This window comes from Macaca nemestrina, chromosome 19, assembly GCF_043159975.1.
Source record: "Macaca nemestrina isolate mMacNem1 chromosome 19, mMacNem.hap1, whole genome shotgun sequence".
In the NCBI taxonomy this organism is placed as follows: Eukaryota; Metazoa; Chordata; class Mammalia; order Primates; family Cercopithecidae; genus Macaca; species Macaca nemestrina.
In genome coordinates, this window is record NC_092143.1 from 74,238,099 (window position 1) to 74,255,748 (window position 17,650).

A 17,650-nucleotide genomic window follows, 5' to 3' on the forward strand; every position below is an offset into this window, starting at 1 on the left:
TGCTATGTACAAGTGGAGTTGGTTGGGATAGACAATCACTTATAAAGCCCAGATGGCCAGAAGGGAACTGGTGTTGCTCCTGTCACTTGTATGGTTGAGCAGATTTGTCACATGCCACAAAACCATTCTTTGTAGTCATGCTTAGTAAGAGCTTTCTTTGTTGTTACAGTCATGTTCTTTCCAGCCCTGCCCCAGCTATGAATTGTCTAAGTGTGAGGGAGCATCGGAGCTTCAGTATTGTTTAAAGAATGTAGAAAAATCCTACTCACAAATTTGTCTAATTTTGAAACTATTTTAGAAAGTCCCTACTGTAGAAAGAGCTAAACTCAAAAGACTTTTCTTGTAAGTGAAAGAAGAAAACTGCTGATGACTACTGAGAGGTATAAGAAAATGAAGTGAGGGAATGTGCTCTAGCCTGTGGGGTGCAGCTTTGGTGGGGCACATCAGCTTAGAGTGGTCTGGCCCCACCTCAGAGAGTCACAGAAATAGACAAAAACCCAAAAAGTACTAGTAAAGTAAATACAAGGAACAAAATAAACATTAATAAAAATGAATGACGCAAAGGTGATCAAGAATCATTACTTGCTCCAACAGCTAGATCAAAGGCTGAACATTTTGCTTTAGCATAGGTGAGGGAAATGAGCAAGTCCTAAAAGGCTTGCCCTGTTAAACGGTGTTTCATCACTCATACTGGAAGGGGAAGGAAAGGAGCCATATGACTCATTTAAAAGAAAAACGAAGTCACCTTAAATTCCCTATGTTTTACTTCATTTTTTCCCTATTAAGGTTGTTACAGATCATGGTTGATAATAGCTGATGTTGAATGAATGTAATCCATTATCTAAAAACAGGTACATTTAATTGAAAAGATACATGTAAAAAGCTGTTCATATCAAAGCCAAATAGGAATGATTTTTATGCTTATAATTTCCACGGTGCAATATATCTTTTTAATTTGTTTACTTTTCACCTATTTGTGTTTTTGAAGTTCATCCCATCGCGTGTAGTTTGGGTCTGGCTTTTTTATTTAGTCTAGTGATCTCTGCCTTTTACTTAACATTTGTCAATTTACATTTACTGTAATTATTGATATGTTTAGACTGAGTTTACCATTTGGCTTTTTTCTTTGCTCCTCTTTTCCTGCCTTCTTTCAGGTTGAATGTTTTTATTCTTATATATATCATATCATATATTATATATCATTTATTGTTGTATGTGATATATATTATATATCATATTAAGATATATATGAGAATATCATTATTCTCATATATATAATTCTCATATATATAATGTCTTTTTCTCTGATTTTGTTTCAATTTTTCTTTTTAAAAAAGTGTTCTTTTTTTTTTTTTTTTTTTTTTTGAGACAGGATCTTGCTCTATCACCCAGGCTGGAGTGCAGTGGCGTGATCTTCGCTCACTGCAACCTCCGCCTCCTGAGTTCAAGGGATTCTTGTGACCCAGCCTCCCAAGTAGCTGAGATTACAGGCGTGCACCACCATGCCCGGCTACTTTTTTTGTATTTTTAGTAGAGATGGGATTTTACCATGTTGCCCAGGTTGGTCTTGAACTCCTGACCTCAAGTGAATTGCCCTCCTCAGACTCTCAAAGTGCTGGGATTACAGGCATGAGCCACCAAGCCCGGTCTATTTTTATAGATTTAGGGGGTACAAGTACAGTTTTCTGTTTTTTCTATTGGTTTATAAACTATACACCATGTTTTTTAAATGGTTCTTCTAGGGTATTACAACATACATGTTTAACCTACTGCAATCCACTTAGGGTTAATATGATACAGCTTCATATAAAATACAGAACCTTGCAACAGTATAGTTCCATTCACCCTCCCTCTCCTCTCTTCCTTCGTTTTTCACATACATTTACAGCTACATACATGATAAACACAACAGTACGATGCTATCATTTTCACTTAAAACGAGCATCATTTAAATGATTAAGAGAAAAAAGAATGTATGTATCTTTTATATTTGCCAAACATTGACCATTTCTGATGTTCTTCATTGTCTCCTATAGATTTGAGTGACATCTAAGGTCTTTCCTTTTCAGCTTGAATGATTTCTTTGAGAGTTGTAGTCCAGGACTGCTTGTGACAAGTTTAGGCTCATTGAAACGCTTTGAAAATGAGCTCATGGAAAATGGCTTTATTTCACTTTAATTTTGGAAGGATCATTTCACTGATGGGGAATTCTGGGTTGATAGCTTTGTTTCTTACAGCACGTAAAGGCATTTATTGTCTTTTGACCTCCATTGTTTCTGATGAGACATCAGCTGTCATTTGTATCATTAGTCTCATATGTATAATGTCTTTCTCTGGCTGTCTTATTTTTTAATTTTAGCAGTTTCACTAAAATGTGCCTACATATAGTTTGTTTGTACTTATTTAGCTGGGGGTTCATTGAGCTTTTGGATCTGTAAATCTATGTTTTTATGTTTATTTATTTTAAAATCAAACTTGGGGAAATTTTGGCCATTTTTTCAATTTATTTCTTGCTTTCCTGTCTCCTAGAGCTCCAGCAAATTTACATTAGATCACTTGAGGTTGTCCTACATGTCTCTGAAGCTTTTTTTTTCCTTTAGTCTTGTTTCTGTTTTAGATTGAATAATTTGTATAATTTATTTGCAATTCACTAACTCTTCTGTCTTCAGTCTGCTGATGAACTCATCCAGTGGACTTTCATTATAGTTATAGTATTTTTCACATGGAAAAAATTTCCATTTGGTTCTTTAGCATTCCTAATTCTCTTCTGAGATTGCTCATTACTAATTATGAATATATATCCTTATAAGCATTTATAATAGCTGCCTTAAATTCTTGTTTGCTAATTGTAACATGTCCCAATCAGAATCAGTTTCCATTGACTGTATTTCACTTCTGTATGGGGGTCACTTTTTTCTTTTTCACTCGTCCAGTGATTTTTTATTATATGCTGGACAATATGGATGGTACAGCAATAAAGACTATGGATTCAGCTACATTCCTCTGAACCGTTAACTTTTGTCCTCAAGCAGCTCGTTCACCTGAACTGAAACTTCAAACTATCGTGTAATGAATCACAGCTGAAGTCTCTGATTAGTTTTCAGCTTCCGGCTGCTGCCTTTAAGTTGGGCCACTGGCGTCTCCCGTGCTGCACAAACCAACTAGGGATTTGAACAAAATTTCTATTCAGAGGTTGAGATTTGCTCCTTCTTCAGTTCCCCTCTTTCCGGAATTATTCTCCTAACTTTCTTAACTTTTGCTCTGCTCTACCCACCCCATTTCTGTCCTTGACATCTCAAGCCACTGAAGTTGCAGCTTTCTGCCACCCGTAACCTTCTGAAGAATGAGAACTGCCTTCAGCCATAAAGGTACAAACTTGTACGTCTTGAAGTTCTCTTTTAGGGGGAGATGACCCTCCAGTTTTTGCTTTTGGTTACTCTTCAAGCCTTCAACTAGCTTTTTGTTTGTTTAACTTTTTGTTCATTCACACTTTATGATTGTTACCCGGAGGGAATTAGTCTGAAAAAGGAAAAAAAAAATCCACTATTACTAGAAACTAGAATTTTACTATAGTTACTTTGAAACTCCAAATCAGTGGTTCTCAAACTTAACTGGACACCAATGGAATCACCTAGAAAGCTAAAAAATAAAATAAAATAAAATAAAATAAAATAAAATAAAAATACTGTGGCCTCGAGTTGGGAATTTTTAGATCTCTTAGTCATTCCAAAGCATAGACAAGATTGAGAACCATTGCCTTAAATAATTCTTTAAATCAGCCATTGTTTCTCTCCTTATCCAGAACATGGGGAGTTGACCATTCTTTTTCCAGACCTAAAAACAAAACAAAATTGTTTTTGTAGTCTTTTTGTTTGGCCAGAAGGACTGAAAATTAGAGTCTTACAGAAATGTAATTTGTCTTACAGAAATGTAATTTGCTGTAGAATTATTTTGTCACCCAGGTCAGCTTGTTCAATTAGAGTTTAGCATAAATTTGATATTTGGGACTATATACACATAACTCATACCATATGTAAAGCTAAGCCTCTGAGTGATAGACCCCAAAACACTGCAGGGAATACAAAATATTCATTTGTACTAAATCAAAAAGTAAAATTTATCTCTGGAAACTGGCCAGAGAGCAAAAACCAATGTTTAGAGATCAGTTTTAGGTCTCATTAAGCTCATTAACAGGAGAATGTGTCAAGTCTTAACCTCCAAAAATCGTGACCTCTAATTAAAAACGGCTATGTTCTGGGCTGAGTTTTATGATTCAGAGGCTGAAAAGAGAGACGTTCAATAAACGCTTTGTGGCTGAAAGAAGAGCAGTAACTTAGGGTTAATGGTTACAATAGCACAGCTGGCAAAGAAGGGAAGCATGAGAAATCAATGAATAAAAATAATAAGTAGTACAGGGATTTAACTAAATATCAAGGAAACGGGGTTTTTGAATGAAATGTGTTATAGACATCAATAGAATGTGCAACCTTTGAAGCACACTGTGGGTGACTTACAAAGGAAACCAAATCCAATGATGGAAATTTACTCAGGTTTAGAAGGGACATGTTTATAGACAAACATTTAACATACAGGTAAGGAAAATACCATGGAGGGATTTCAGAAGATAAACTGTTACTCTAGGAAGTGTCAGCTTGTTTTGTTTTTAAAAAATATTCCAAACTATTTTTTTTTTTCTTCTTGAGACAGGGTCTCATTCTGTCACCCAAGCTGGAGTACAGTAGCTTGATCTCGGCTCACTGCAACCTCTGCCTTCCAGGTTCAAGTGATTCTCCTCTGTCAGCCTCCCAAGTAGCTGAAATTACAGGCATGTGCCACCATGCCCTGCTGTTTTTTTGTATTTTTAGTAGACACAGGGTTTCACCATGTTGGCTAGGCGGGTCTTGAACTCCTGATCTCAAATGATCCACCCACCTTGGCTTCCCAAAGTGTTGGGATTATAGGAGTGAACCACTGTGCCCAGCCTCCAAACTATTTTCTTTATAAAGAAAATTACTGAAACTTGAACATATTCTTATTTGATCAGATCATTTTAACTTATGATCTTAGGACAAATTCAATTGTCCTATCTTGTCTCAAATTTTTGCTAACATATTTTAATACTCTAAAGGCATAAGTTCTCTCCATATAAATTGTAATATGAGGATAGGGCTTTCAGAGACTGTAAATAGGTTGAAACACAACAAAAGGTACACATTAAATTTTTACATATGCCTCTTTTAAAAAATTATCCTGTTTAACAAGTCAAAACAACTTGTTGACTTGTTACCAAGTCTGATTATTAATGTTTTGTTGCTTTTAATTTCTTCCCAGTGATTTTCAGGGATTTTTTGGTGGTGGTGGTTATTGTTTTGAGACAGGATCTTGCTGTGTCACCCAGGCTTTAATGCAGTGACATGGTCATAGCTCATTGCAATCTTGAGCTCCTGGGCTCAAATGATCCTCCTGCCTCAGCCTCCTGAGTACCTAGGACTACAGGTGAGCTCCACCAGGCCTAGCTTTTAAAATTTTATAGAGATGACGTCTTGCTGTGTTGCTCAGGCTGGTCCCAAACTCCTGAGCTCAAGCAATCCTTCTGCCTCGGCTTCCCAAAGTTCTGGGATTACAAGTGTGAGCCACTGTGCCTAGCCTGATTTTCATTTTGAAATTTGATTTACTTGAATGATTCTGTGAAAAGCCAACGTGTATGACATTAGTCAACATCTTTTCCCAGCTAAGCATGGGGGCTTCCTGGTCTGGGCAGCATAGCAAGATCTTGTCTACAAAAAAATAAAAAGTTAGCCAGGCATGGTGGCGTGCACCTTTAGTCCCAACTACTTGGGAGGCTGAGGCAGGAGCATTGCTTGAGCCCAGGAGTTTGAGGCTGCAGTGAGCCATGGTTGCACCACTGCACTCCAACCTGGGCAACAGAGCAAGGCCCTGTCTCGAAAGAAAACAAAAAACATTTTTTCCCCTAGCCTGCTTGTACAAAAAATCTATACAATCTAGAACATCATTTATTTTAAATTCTCTGACAGCTTGATTCAGTCATTTCACAATGTATACATATATCAAAACATCATGTTGTATACCATAAATATATACTTTTGTTAATTGAAAAACTAAAAATAAGAAACTTCAGGCCGGGCGCGGTGGCTCAAGCCTGTAATCCCAGCACTTTGGGAGGCCGAGACGGGTGGATCACGAGGTCAGGAGATCGAGACCATCCTGGCGAACACCGTGAAACCCCGTCTCTACTAAAAAATACAAAAAACTAGCCGGGCGAGGTGGTGGGCGCCTGTAGTCCCAGCTACTCGGGAGGCTGAGGCAGGAGAATGGCGTAAACCTGGGAGGCGGAGCTTGCAGTGAGCTGAGATCCGGCCACTGCACTCCAGCCCGGGCTACAGAGCGAGACTCCGTCTCAAAAATAAATAAATAAATAAATAAAAAAAATAAAAAAAAAGAACTTCAAACAAAAAAATATCCCAGCCAGGCATGATGGCTCATGCAGTGCTTTGAGAGGCCAAGGTGGGCAGATCACTTGAGGCCAGGAGTTCGAGACCAGCCTGGCCAACATGGTGAAACCTCGTCTCTACTAAAAATACAAAAATTAGCAGGGCACGGTGGTGCATGCCTGTAATCCCAGTTACTTGGGAGGCTGAAGCAGGAGGATCGCCTGGACTTGGGAGGTGGAGGTTGCAGTGAGAGGAGATCATGCCACTGCACTCCGGCCTGGGCAAGAATGAGACTCCATCTCAAAAACAAATAGATAAATAAAAATAGCCCTTTCCATTATAGTGTTATTTTCCAGTATCATCTGTAAACCCAGTATTGAGTGAAAGAAAGTGTTAGATCAGCACACCAACATGGCACAAGTATACATATGTAACAAACCTGCATGCTATGCACATGTACCCTAGAACTTAAAGTATAATAATAATAATAATAATAAAAAAGAAAGTGTTGGATAATTTGAGAAGGAAAAGATATATTTATCAAACACCTTATATTAAATTATTATTTATTATTATTGTATTTATTGAATACCATATATACATATTTAGTCCTCACAACCCTAATGGGATGTGTTATTCCCATTGTGTAGCTGAGAAAACTGAGACTCTACAAAGTTCAGCTTGTCTGTGGTTACCAGCTGTAATGGGGCCCACACTCATGGGGTGATTCTGTGAGCTCACACTCTTTCCACACCCTATCCCCGAAATGAAACAACTTGGAACTGTCTCCATTTTTATTATATTGTTCAATAAAAATTTGGGTTTTTTTTTGTCAGATGATCATATGCAAGCTCTATTTTCCAAATATCTCAACTTATTTTTCTGCTCTCTCAAATTCCTCCCTCCCCTCCCCCATTCCATTTCCTTGTGACCACATCTGCTTCTTGGAGAGACTTGCAGGATCTGACACATCCTCTTGGTTTCCTAAGTCTTATGACTAGCCAATGCCTGAAATAATGAACTCCTCCAAGGCAAGAAATCTGTTTTGAAGCGTCTCTGCGTAAGTATTAACTTAACACTTAATCTATTATTCAATGCATTTCATTTCCCTTTGTAGGTATCAGTTTTCTGAGCCTGCAGCCTTAGGCTAGTATCTTTTTTTTTTTTTTTTTAAAGTAAGTTTCTGTTTTTTATTTGAACTCCGTTAGAATCTTTCGATCTATCCTAGTGGCTATAGTTTACTCTGTGCTGTGCCTTTCTGTTTTCTCTCTGCAAAAATTGTGGCTTTTTAGCAATATTTCCCCAAATAGAGGTGAGGCACTGCTCTTATACAAATACTTGAAGTTATAAATCCCACCTGCATTAAAAGGAAAGTGAAGATTTATGACAATGCCTTCCCGTTCTTCTCTTTCAACCCCAAAACCTCCACCATTTTTGAAACAAGGCAAGTTCTTTAGGGCTGGAGGTCTTCAATGGTATACACCATGAGGTAAAGATCAGCTTTAAAACAAATACGTACCTCCAAGGGAGGAAAATTCAACAGGCCTTTCATTGCTTTTCCTTCAGAAAGTTAAGGTATAACAGGAATAAACCTAACTTGTGAAAGTTTTATGAAAGGATTGCTACCTCCTGCCTTGATGAAAAGATTAACTTGATTTGGTGAAATATGCTGCCATTTGCAGGCAGGTGCTGGCCTGATTCACCAACTCTGTGTTAATTTGAGCCTGCAGAGGTACCTTTGATCAGCTCTCAGAGCCTCAGCAGCGCCTGGGGAAACATCAAAACGCTATAGAGCAGGCTCTAATCTCAGCCTTCCTGTTTCTATGCCTGCTCACTAGGTTCACACACAACAGCCCGGTTTCCTTGAAGGGCATTTTCCACATTGTGCATTATGGATGATCATGCCGGGTATCAGGATGTGAAGCCCCGCATCCACATCCAGGGCCTATCAAATCTCTCTGCAAAAGGAGAATCTGGACTCAGGCTCGTTTCCAGTGATGTGTATGCAGGTATATGTAACATCGTTTCCAGTGATGTGTATGCGTGTAATGCTGGAAGTAACAATAGTTCCGTTGCGGGGAACTCTATTATCATAATGCGGCTGCTAAATGCAACATATTCTGTCCATGAAGACGACACTTGGATGACAGGTTTGGGTGATAGTAACTGGGGCTGTGGCAGTGGATTGCGAACTCTGAGCTAGAAACATAATGGCAATACCCTTTACTAAGCCAGGGTGGTAGGTCAGATAGCATGGATATTTTTTTGGAAAATTGAGCTCTTATCCTTTTTTTTTTTTTTTTTTGAGACAAGGTTTCACTTGTTGTCCAAGCTGAACAATCATAGTTCACAGCAGCCTCACCATCCCAGGTTCAAGTGATCCTCCCACCTCATCCTCCTGAGTAGCTGGGACTACAGGTGCACACCACCACACTTGGCAAATAAATAAATAAATAAGTAAATAAAATTGTACAGGCTGGGTGCAATGGCTCACCCTTGTAATCTCAGCACTTTGGGAGGCTGAGGCGTGGGGATCACCTGAGGTCGGGAGTTCAAGACCAGTCTGACCAACATGGAGAAACCCCATCTCTACTAAAAATACGAAATCAGCCAGGCGTGGTGGTGCGTACCTGTAATCTCAGCTACTCGGGAGGCTGAGGCAGGAGAATCGCTTGAACTCGGGAGGCAGAGGTTGCAGTGAATCAAGATTGCACCATGGCACTCTAGCCTGGGTGACAAAAACAAAACTCCATCTCAAAAAAAAAAATGTTGTACAGACAGGGTCTCTCTATATTGCCAAGGCTAGTCTCAGACTCCTGGGCTCAATCAATCCTCCCGCCTCAGCCTCCCAAAGTGCTGGGATTATAGGCATGAGCCACTGCCCTTGGCCTCTCATCCTTTTTACTCTCAATAACAGGTTCATATTTGTCCTTGGGCTTTATTTCCCTTTCCAGGCACATTTCCCTTAACTCTCCTCCAGAGTCACACTCCCACATTTGGAATTTTTAAAAATTGATGTATTTTTTACATTGCATTGGGAGATATTTTAGAACCACTGGGTAGCCAGGTGCGGTGACTGACACCTGTAATCCCAGCACTTTGGGAGGTTGATGCCGGTGGATTACTTGAGGTCAGGAGCTGAAGACCAGCCTGGCCAACATAGCGAAACCCTATCTCTACTAAAAATACAAAAATTAGCCAGGTATGGTAGCACATGCCTGTAGTCCCAGCTACGCATGAGTAGGAGGCTGAGGCACGAGAATCACTTGTAGCTGGGAGGCGGAGGTTGCAGTGAGCTGAGATTATGCCACGGCACTCCAGCCTGCACAACAGTGAGACTTCGTCTCAAGAAAAAAACAAACAAAAACATCACTAGGGAAACAGGGGAAAGAGAACTGAACTTCTGTAGCTGCTCAAGTCATTCGACATCTCTAAACCTGGGCTTCTTCATCTCTCATTGTATAAAAAACAAATACCTAAATTTCAAGGTTGTTGAGGATTAAATGAAGTAACAATGTAGAAACTTTAGAGTTTTAGAGCAAAGCTGATTGATCTACAAATGCATGTTATTGTTGGCTCTTAGATGAGCAAATCTACCTGGCTCAGGTTCTGACTCTGGTTTCCACCTGCTGCCTGGGAGATGACTGTCCCCAAGTCCGCCTCTGAGCTGGTCCTGCTGGGTCCTGGCCTTGCCTATTTCCAGCACCTCTAGTCTGCATTTCTCCAGTTTCTTAAAACAGCAGCAGCAAATCCTGTCTTTACTTCTCTCCTATGATGTTATACAAGGAAGTAGTGTGAGGGCTTCAGGCGAGGGCTGTAGGCTGGGGATGGTGGTGGCTGTTATAGAGATGATGAGGTCATCATCATCCCTGAAACTAAGCAGTGTGCTTTTTTTTTTTTCACCACTGGCATCATTCCTACAACACTAAAAATAACACCAGGCCTTTTTTTTTTTTTTTTTTTTTTTTTTTTGAGATGGAGTCTTGCCCTGTCACCCAGGCTGGAATGCAATGGCGCAATCTCAGCTCACTGCAACTTCCGCCTCCCGGGTTCAAGTGATTCTCCTGCCTCAGCCTCCCGAGTAGCTGGGATTACAGGCATGTGCCACCACGCCTGGCTAATTTTTTGTATCTTTAGTAGAGACAGGGTTTTACCATGTTGGCCAGGCTGGTCTCAAACCCCTGACCTTGTGATCCGCCCGCCTCAGCCTTCCAAAGTGCTGGGATTACAGACATGAGCCACCATGCCCAGCCCAACACCAGTTCTTAATTACTAAAGGGCTGACCACCCAGAGCCTCCAGTTTGCTTTCTCCTTCTCCCTCTGGGCTCACGCAAGTAGAACACTCTGAAGAAGTCTCAATCAGCTTTTTGTGATTTTGATATGCAGTAAACGAAGCTGCCCCCTGATACAGAAGGAAGAGAACTGAACTTAGCTCCGGAAGACCTAAGTATAGCACTAGGCCAGCATAATACTAGCTGGGTGGCTAGGAGCAAACTAACTTCTTTGAGCTAGTTTTCTTACCAGTAAAGCATAGAGTTGGATTAGATGATATCTTAGCCCTCTGAAAGCTCTAACTTTCTAAGGACATAAATAATACATACAGATCTAGTAACAGTGTAGGCTATTTGAAATCAGTGAAAGTTCTGTAAGATACCTCTCATCCTAAGCCTAGGTGAAAGGTTTGCCATAGAAGAAAATGCAAATAAAAAGGTTCAGTAGAGGGGATCTCAGAATGATGAAATGATTGGTTTCTTTGGGCGAAACCATCAATAGGGTGATTTGAAACTTTTGGGATGACATTTCTGTCCAGAGAAAAGGACAGTCAGCCAGGCACGGTGGCTTGGCTCATGCCTGCCATCCCAGCACTTTGGGAGGCCAAGACGGATGGATTACTTGATGCCAGTAGTTTGAGACCAGCCTTGCCAACATGGTGAAACCCCATCTCTACTAAACATACAAAAATGAGCCGAGCATGGTGGCCTATGCCTGGTGGCCTATGCCTGTAATCCCAGCTACTCGGGAGGCTGAGGCAGAAGAATCGCTTGAACTTGGGAGGTGGAGGTTACAGTAAGCTGAGATCGCACCACTGTGATTAGGAGTTGATTAGGAAAGTGACTGTGATTGTGTCAATGTACACTTAGTTGAGAAGTCAAGGAGCATTTGGAAACCAAGAGAAAAGAGCCTGTTACTTCAAGGAATAAAAACGTGTAACACCTGCCGTCAGGACGTAGTGCTTTTAAAACTGAGCTGTCGTTTCAGAGCAGCTGGGCAAGTGTAGGCTTTAATATTAAGTACATTTGTCCAGGCATGGTGGTTCACATCTGTAATCCCAGCACTTTGGGAAGCTGAGGTGGGCAGATCACTTGAGGCTAGGAGTTCGAGACCAGGCTGGCCAACATGGTGAAAGCCCGTCTCTACTAAAAATACAAAAATTAGCTGTGTGTGGTGATGCGTGCCTGTAATCCCAGCTACTTGGGAGGCTGAGGCAGGAGAATTGCTTGAACCTGGGAGGTGGAGGTTGCAATGAGCTGAGATTGTGCCACTGCATTCCAGCCTGGGCAACAGAGCGATTCTGTCTCAAAAAAATAAAAATAAAAAAATAAAAATTAAACACATAGGGTAAGTCTTATTTGAGAGAGAGCTACAGCTATGCAAGGCAGAATACTTTGAGTTCAGGACTGCCTTAGGCAAAGTTGGAGAGGGGCCAGGTGTGCAGTGAAGCGGGCAGGTAGGAGTAGAGGACTCTGAAGCCTTTGAAATAGACCCAAGATCCCCAGCTCTGGTTGTGCACCTGAATCTTCTGGCAGTGGTTTTCCAATGCAAGTGTCTAAGCTCAGCCCTGGGCCAGCTCTGGAATTCGCAGGGCACAGGGCAAAGTACACATATATAGCCCCTTCCAAAAACACAAAAAACAGTAGCATTAAAGGTACTCAAATGTCTTTTTCCTCTCTGCCAATTTGTCTTGGTGTTTTCTGTTTGGTATTTAAAATTGTTTTAACTAGAGAAAAACTACAATTTAAGATTATTCACATGAATTTTTACCACTTGGCTTTACATTGTGCAATAGCAGTTTTCAGTGGAAAGATAGGCACATTTAACTTAGATGTGGAATCACCTAAATTACACACTTTCTGTTTCATTGCTTATGCATAGATACATGTTTTATTTTTCCTAGAACAGGGGAAACACTACATACAAGTAACTAAGATTTTTTTTCTTTACTTTTTTTTTTTTTTGAGATGGAGTCTTGCTCTGTCATCCAAGCTGGAGTGCAGTGGTGCAATGTGGGCTCACTTTCAACCTCTGTCTCCTGGGTTCAAGTGATTCTCCTGCCTCAACGTCCTGAGTAGCTGGGATTACAGATGTGTGCCACCAAGCCTGGCTAATTTTGTACTTTTAGTACAGATGGAGTTTTGCCATCTGGCCAGGCTGGTCTTGAACTCCTGACTTCAATGTATCTGCCCACCTCGGCCTCCCAAAGTGCTAGGATTACTGGTGTGAGCAATTGCGCAGAGCCTCTTCACTTCTTTTCTTATGAGATGGGGTCTTGCTCTGTTGCCTAGTGCAGTGGTGCCACCATATCTCACTGCAGCCTTGAACTCTTGGACTCAAGTGATCCTCCTGCCTCAGCCTCTTGAGTAGCTAGGACCATATGCATGCTCCATCAAGCCCCACTAATTTTTTGTAATTTTTGCAGAGATGGGGTCTTGCTATGTTGCCCAGGCTGGTCTTGAACTCCTGGGCTCAGGTGATCCTCCCACCTCGGTTCCCAGTGTGCTGGGATTACAGGTATGAGCCACCTAGCATTTCTCAACACACATCTTACTTCAGACTGCTATATTCTCTAGATTTTACACTGAGGATCTCTAAAATGAAGGCAGGGTGAAGGGGAAAGTAAAAGAAAGAGCCAGGCCCCAATCACCTGCTAAAGGCCTGGGTGAAAAGATGGAAAGGAAAGGACTTTGGCTAGCCCCTTCTTTCCCTTTCCTCCTATGTCCTCATTTTCTTTTCTTTTTTTTTTTTTTGAAACGGAGTCTCACTCTGTCGCCCAGGCTGGAGTGCAGTGGCCGGATCTCAGCTCACTGAAAGCTCCGTCTCCTGGATTTACGCCATTCTCCTTCCTCAGCCTCCAGAGTAGCTGGGACTACAGGCGCCCACCACCTCGCCCGGCTAGGTTTTTTTTTTTTTTTTTTTTTGTATTTTTTAGTAGAGACGAGGTTTCACTGTGTTAGCCAGGATGGTCTCGACCTCCTGACCTCGTGATCCGTCCGTCTCGGCCTCCCAAAGTGCTGGGATTACAGGCTTGAGCCACCGCGCCCGGCCAGCCACCATGCCCCGCCCTCATTTTCAATGTAAGTTCAAGAGTTCCCTACAACCAAGCTTCAGGTCAGCCCTGGAAAAACTCTGGATAGATCATTTTTGTAACTTTAAGAGTTGGACCAGCTTGAGATATTGGGGAGGGATATATCCTTTCTCCTCATCCTACATTTTGTTTTCAGACCTTGGGAACCAAAGCTCTACGAGGGAAGCCAGGTTGAGGGCTGAGTGCTTATCTCTGAGACCTCCAAATAAGAAACCCTGGTCTAGGGGAGCTAGAGGGCTAGATTCCAATATCATCTCCAATTAAACCTAGCTGGATAATTCCCAAACCTGCTTACGGGGAAGGTTGGTGAAGCGCACTCAATCGATTCTTGATGTCAAAGCTATACTTTACCCTATGTTGAGACTCAGAGATTAGGTGCTATCCAAACTAGTTTTTCCACAACCTTTTCTAGAAATGGAAATTGAAGATAGTTTATAAAAGTACTACTGTCAGGAGAAGATTGCCTGAGGCTATTACTGTGAAACTATTTTCATGGCATAAGAACCATCAAAATGGCTCAGTAGCATAGTACTTGGCAATTCTTTCTTATTATGGCAGGCTTAGAAAGTAGACATGTTTGTACAGCCTATACAATGGCTCAAGGATGGAGATCTCACTGGGTACTCTGGCTGTTCCAGCCTTGTGTGAGCTCCAAGGCCTGCTGTGATCTCAGCATATCTTAACCCAGTCACTCCACATGCCTGGGCATGTGGGGTGGGAAGCTCTGCAGTGGTAGACACTTGGTGTTCCCTCCCCAATAGCCATTCCTCCTTTCTCCTTTCCAACAGTGTATGTTTTCCATTTGGGGGACCATATGGTTCAGGAAAAGGTGATACTCACCCTGGCTTCGAAGGGTGAATGCAGACCTGGGCTAAGTCAATTGGTGCATCCATGGCCTTGGCCTTGATGACTGGTTCCAGCATGGCACTCCACGAGTCCATTAAGAATAAAAGTCATGGCTTAGCCTAGACCTCTGGGACAAAACTGATCTCATTTCCTTCAGACAAGGTATGCACAGATGTGGAAACAGGAACTGATGTGTCCATTGCACCACTAGGACAGAGGCCAGAACAATGGAGAAACCAAATACTTGGAAGAGGGTAGAAATAATGAATGGAGTCCACAAGCCCTGATTGTGTCATAAATGTCCAGATAATTCCATACCTGAGGGTTACGTGGTTTGTAAACTTGGCACTTAGAAGAACCAATAAAATTGTGTTATAGTTTCAACCGGGTCTAGTTACCTTTCCTCTTAATTGTGACTCTCTATATCCTAACTGACACAGGCTCTCATGCCACGTCTAATACTAAGGCATCTATGGCAAGCACTTTTCCAGTAGCAGCAGGGAACAATCTATCCAAATTTTTCCTTCATATAGAATTGCCATTAAGAACAAACACCCATTTGAAAGATGTTTGGCCTGGGTTAGACAAATGGTCTCTGACTGCGAGGTGCGATAAAGTGAACTGGGGCATATAGAAAGCAAACCTACAACACTGTTTAGTTGTTGAGAGTCATGGAGCAATTGAGTTAAAGCTACTTGTGCCACAATGACCCACAACCCCAAGAGATGTAGGGATGGTCAATCATGAAGGATTTCAGAGCAGGCCAGGCACAGTGGCTCAGGCCTGTAATCCTAGCACTTTCGGAATCCAAGGTGGAAGGATCACTTGAGCCCAGGAGTTCAAGACCAGCCTGGGCAACATGACAAAAACCTGTCGCTACAAAAAAATACAAAAATTAGCCAGGCTTGGTGGGGTGCACCTGTAGTTCTATCTAATTGAGAGGCTGAGGTGGAAGGATCACTTGAGCCTGAGAGGTTGAGGCTGCAGTGAGCTGAGATTGCCCCACTGCACTCCAGCCTGGGTGACAGAGTGAGACTCTCTGTCCACAACAACAACAAAAAAGGATTTCAGAGCAGCCAAATGCAGGAGAATGACCTCCACTTTCAAAGACAAGAACAGTCTTTAATTCTCGATTATGCAAATTCCCAGTTTCATGACCTTGTCTGAGCCTCAGTTTCTTCACCTATAAAATGGGAATAACATCTGTGTCATGGAGATTTCATAAGGATAAATGAGGTGATGGATGGTGATGCGCTTGGTAAAGCATAAATATTATACTAACATGGTGAATTATTTGTAGAGCTTTTTTTTTTTTTTGCTTTTTGTTTTTGAGACAGGGTCTCGCTCTGTCATCCAGGTTGGAGTGCCATGGCATGATCACAGCTCACTGCAGCCCTGATCTGCTGGGCTTAAGTGATCCTCCCACCTCAGCCACAAGTAGCTGGGACTACAGGTGTGTACCACCATGCTCGGTCTCAAACTCCTGAGCTCAAGTAACCCTCCCGCCTTGGCCTTCCGAAGTACTGGGATTACAGGCATGAGCCACTGCACTCGGCCTGCCTGCTGCTTTGATCTTATTGACATGTCATAAAGTCGATGATGGAGTTAGGGTTATACATCCAGAATATGTTAGCCAATCCTTGTGGGCTTCTGAGCAGCCACCCGATACAGTAAAAGCTCCCTCCCTGCCTCCCTGCATGGGTTGGAAGGTCCATTTCCAGCGGTGCTGCCGCTGATGGCCTGACTGTACTTGCACAAGTCACTTGCAAATCTCCATCCCAGTGTCCTCATATGCAAATGCAGGTAATAAATCTCACCTGTATGGAGCCAGACCATGATGTTGTGTGCTTTCCTCCTCCTCGCTTCTTTGTGCATCCTCTTCCGGGTTCAGTCAGAGATGCCCATAGACCTTGAGAACCACAAGGAGTGTGATGGCAAAAGGGCAGGGAAAGAGACATTTGTCTTGCTCATTGGTTTTGCTTTCAAAGTACATTTTTTTTTCTTTTGAGAGACAAGGTCTTGCTCTTGCACAGGCTGAGCACAATGGGAAGGTCATAGTTCCCTGCAGCCTCAAACTCTTTGGCTCAAGGGATCCTCCTGCCCCAGCCTCCTAAGTAGCTGGGACTACAGGTGCGTACCACCATGTTTGGCGATTTTTTTGTTTTGTTTTGTTTTTTATAGAGATGAGGTCTCACCATGTTGCCCAGGCAGATCTCAAACTCCTGACCTCAAGTGATCCTCCTGCCTCAGCCTCCCAAAGTGTCTGGATTACAGGCGTGAGCCATTGCACCTGGCCTCAAAGTATACTTTTGAAATCAAAAGAGGGAATGGAGCAGCAAGTCATAGGGTTTATGCCTTAAAAATACGATGACGAGAGAAGTGAGGAGTTGGCAGACTCAGCCCAGCAGGGAAGTGAGGTGAGGGGATGAGGGTGATGAGGCCAAGGTCACCAGAAAGGTCACCAGTGCTGCAAGGGTGAGGAAGAGAAAGATGGGGTGTCCTGGCTTTGGAGACAGTCGGGGCTGGTGATGAGAGATGCTGATACAAATAGAGACAGCGAAAGAGTCAAGCAGATGGAAGTCTTCCACGCCAGGCCCATGCTAGGCGCTGTGTGCAGTTTGGGGGCTTGGGACAGACTACCCCAAAATATGGCACCTTGATGTTTGAGAGAACTGAAGAAGGAAGTTCACTCTCCGGTCTTCTCTGCCATTGTCCCCTGAAGAAGGCCATAAAAGAATTCTCTGACCTTCCTCTGGAGTGGGTCACAAGATCCTCGTGTGAGAGGTGGCCTTTCTACACCCAGAGAAAAGCAGCATTCTTTTTTCTTTTGAGATAAGTCCTTGCTGTCTTGCTCTGTCGCCCAGGCTGGAGTGCAGTGGCACAATCACTGCAGCCTTGATGTGCTGGGCTCAAGTGATCCTCCCACCTCTCAGTCTCCCAGGTAGCTGAGACGACAGGCAGATGCCAGCATGCCAGGCCAATTTTTAT

At 42.4% G+C, this 17,650-nt stretch overlaps 2 long non-coding RNA genes across 6 annotated transcripts in view; one reads left to right on the forward strand and one right to left on the reverse strand.

Moving 5' to 3' along the window:
* The first annotated feature begins 7,426 nt into the window (after nucleotides 1-7,426).
* Nucleotides 7,427-17,650, forward strand: part of LOC105478831 (uncharacterized) — a 47,445-nt gene continuing 37,221 nt past the window's right edge. For all 5 annotated transcript variants that reach the window (XR_011617303.1, XR_011617304.1, XR_011617306.1 and 2 more), the window contains exons 1-2: nucleotides 7,427-7,512; nucleotides 8,291-8,461. This is a non-coding gene — a long non-coding RNA (uncharacterized lncRNA). The remainder of the gene's footprint in view (nucleotides 7,513-8,290; nucleotides 8,462-17,650) is intronic.
* On the reverse strand, nucleotides 10,141-17,018 carry LOC105478832 (uncharacterized). Its single transcript, XR_985500.2, has 3 exons — nucleotides 16,480-17,018; nucleotides 14,657-14,869; nucleotides 10,141-10,221 (listed from the first exon to the last, which is right to left on the reverse strand). It is a non-coding gene; the product is annotated as an uncharacterized lncRNA (long non-coding RNA).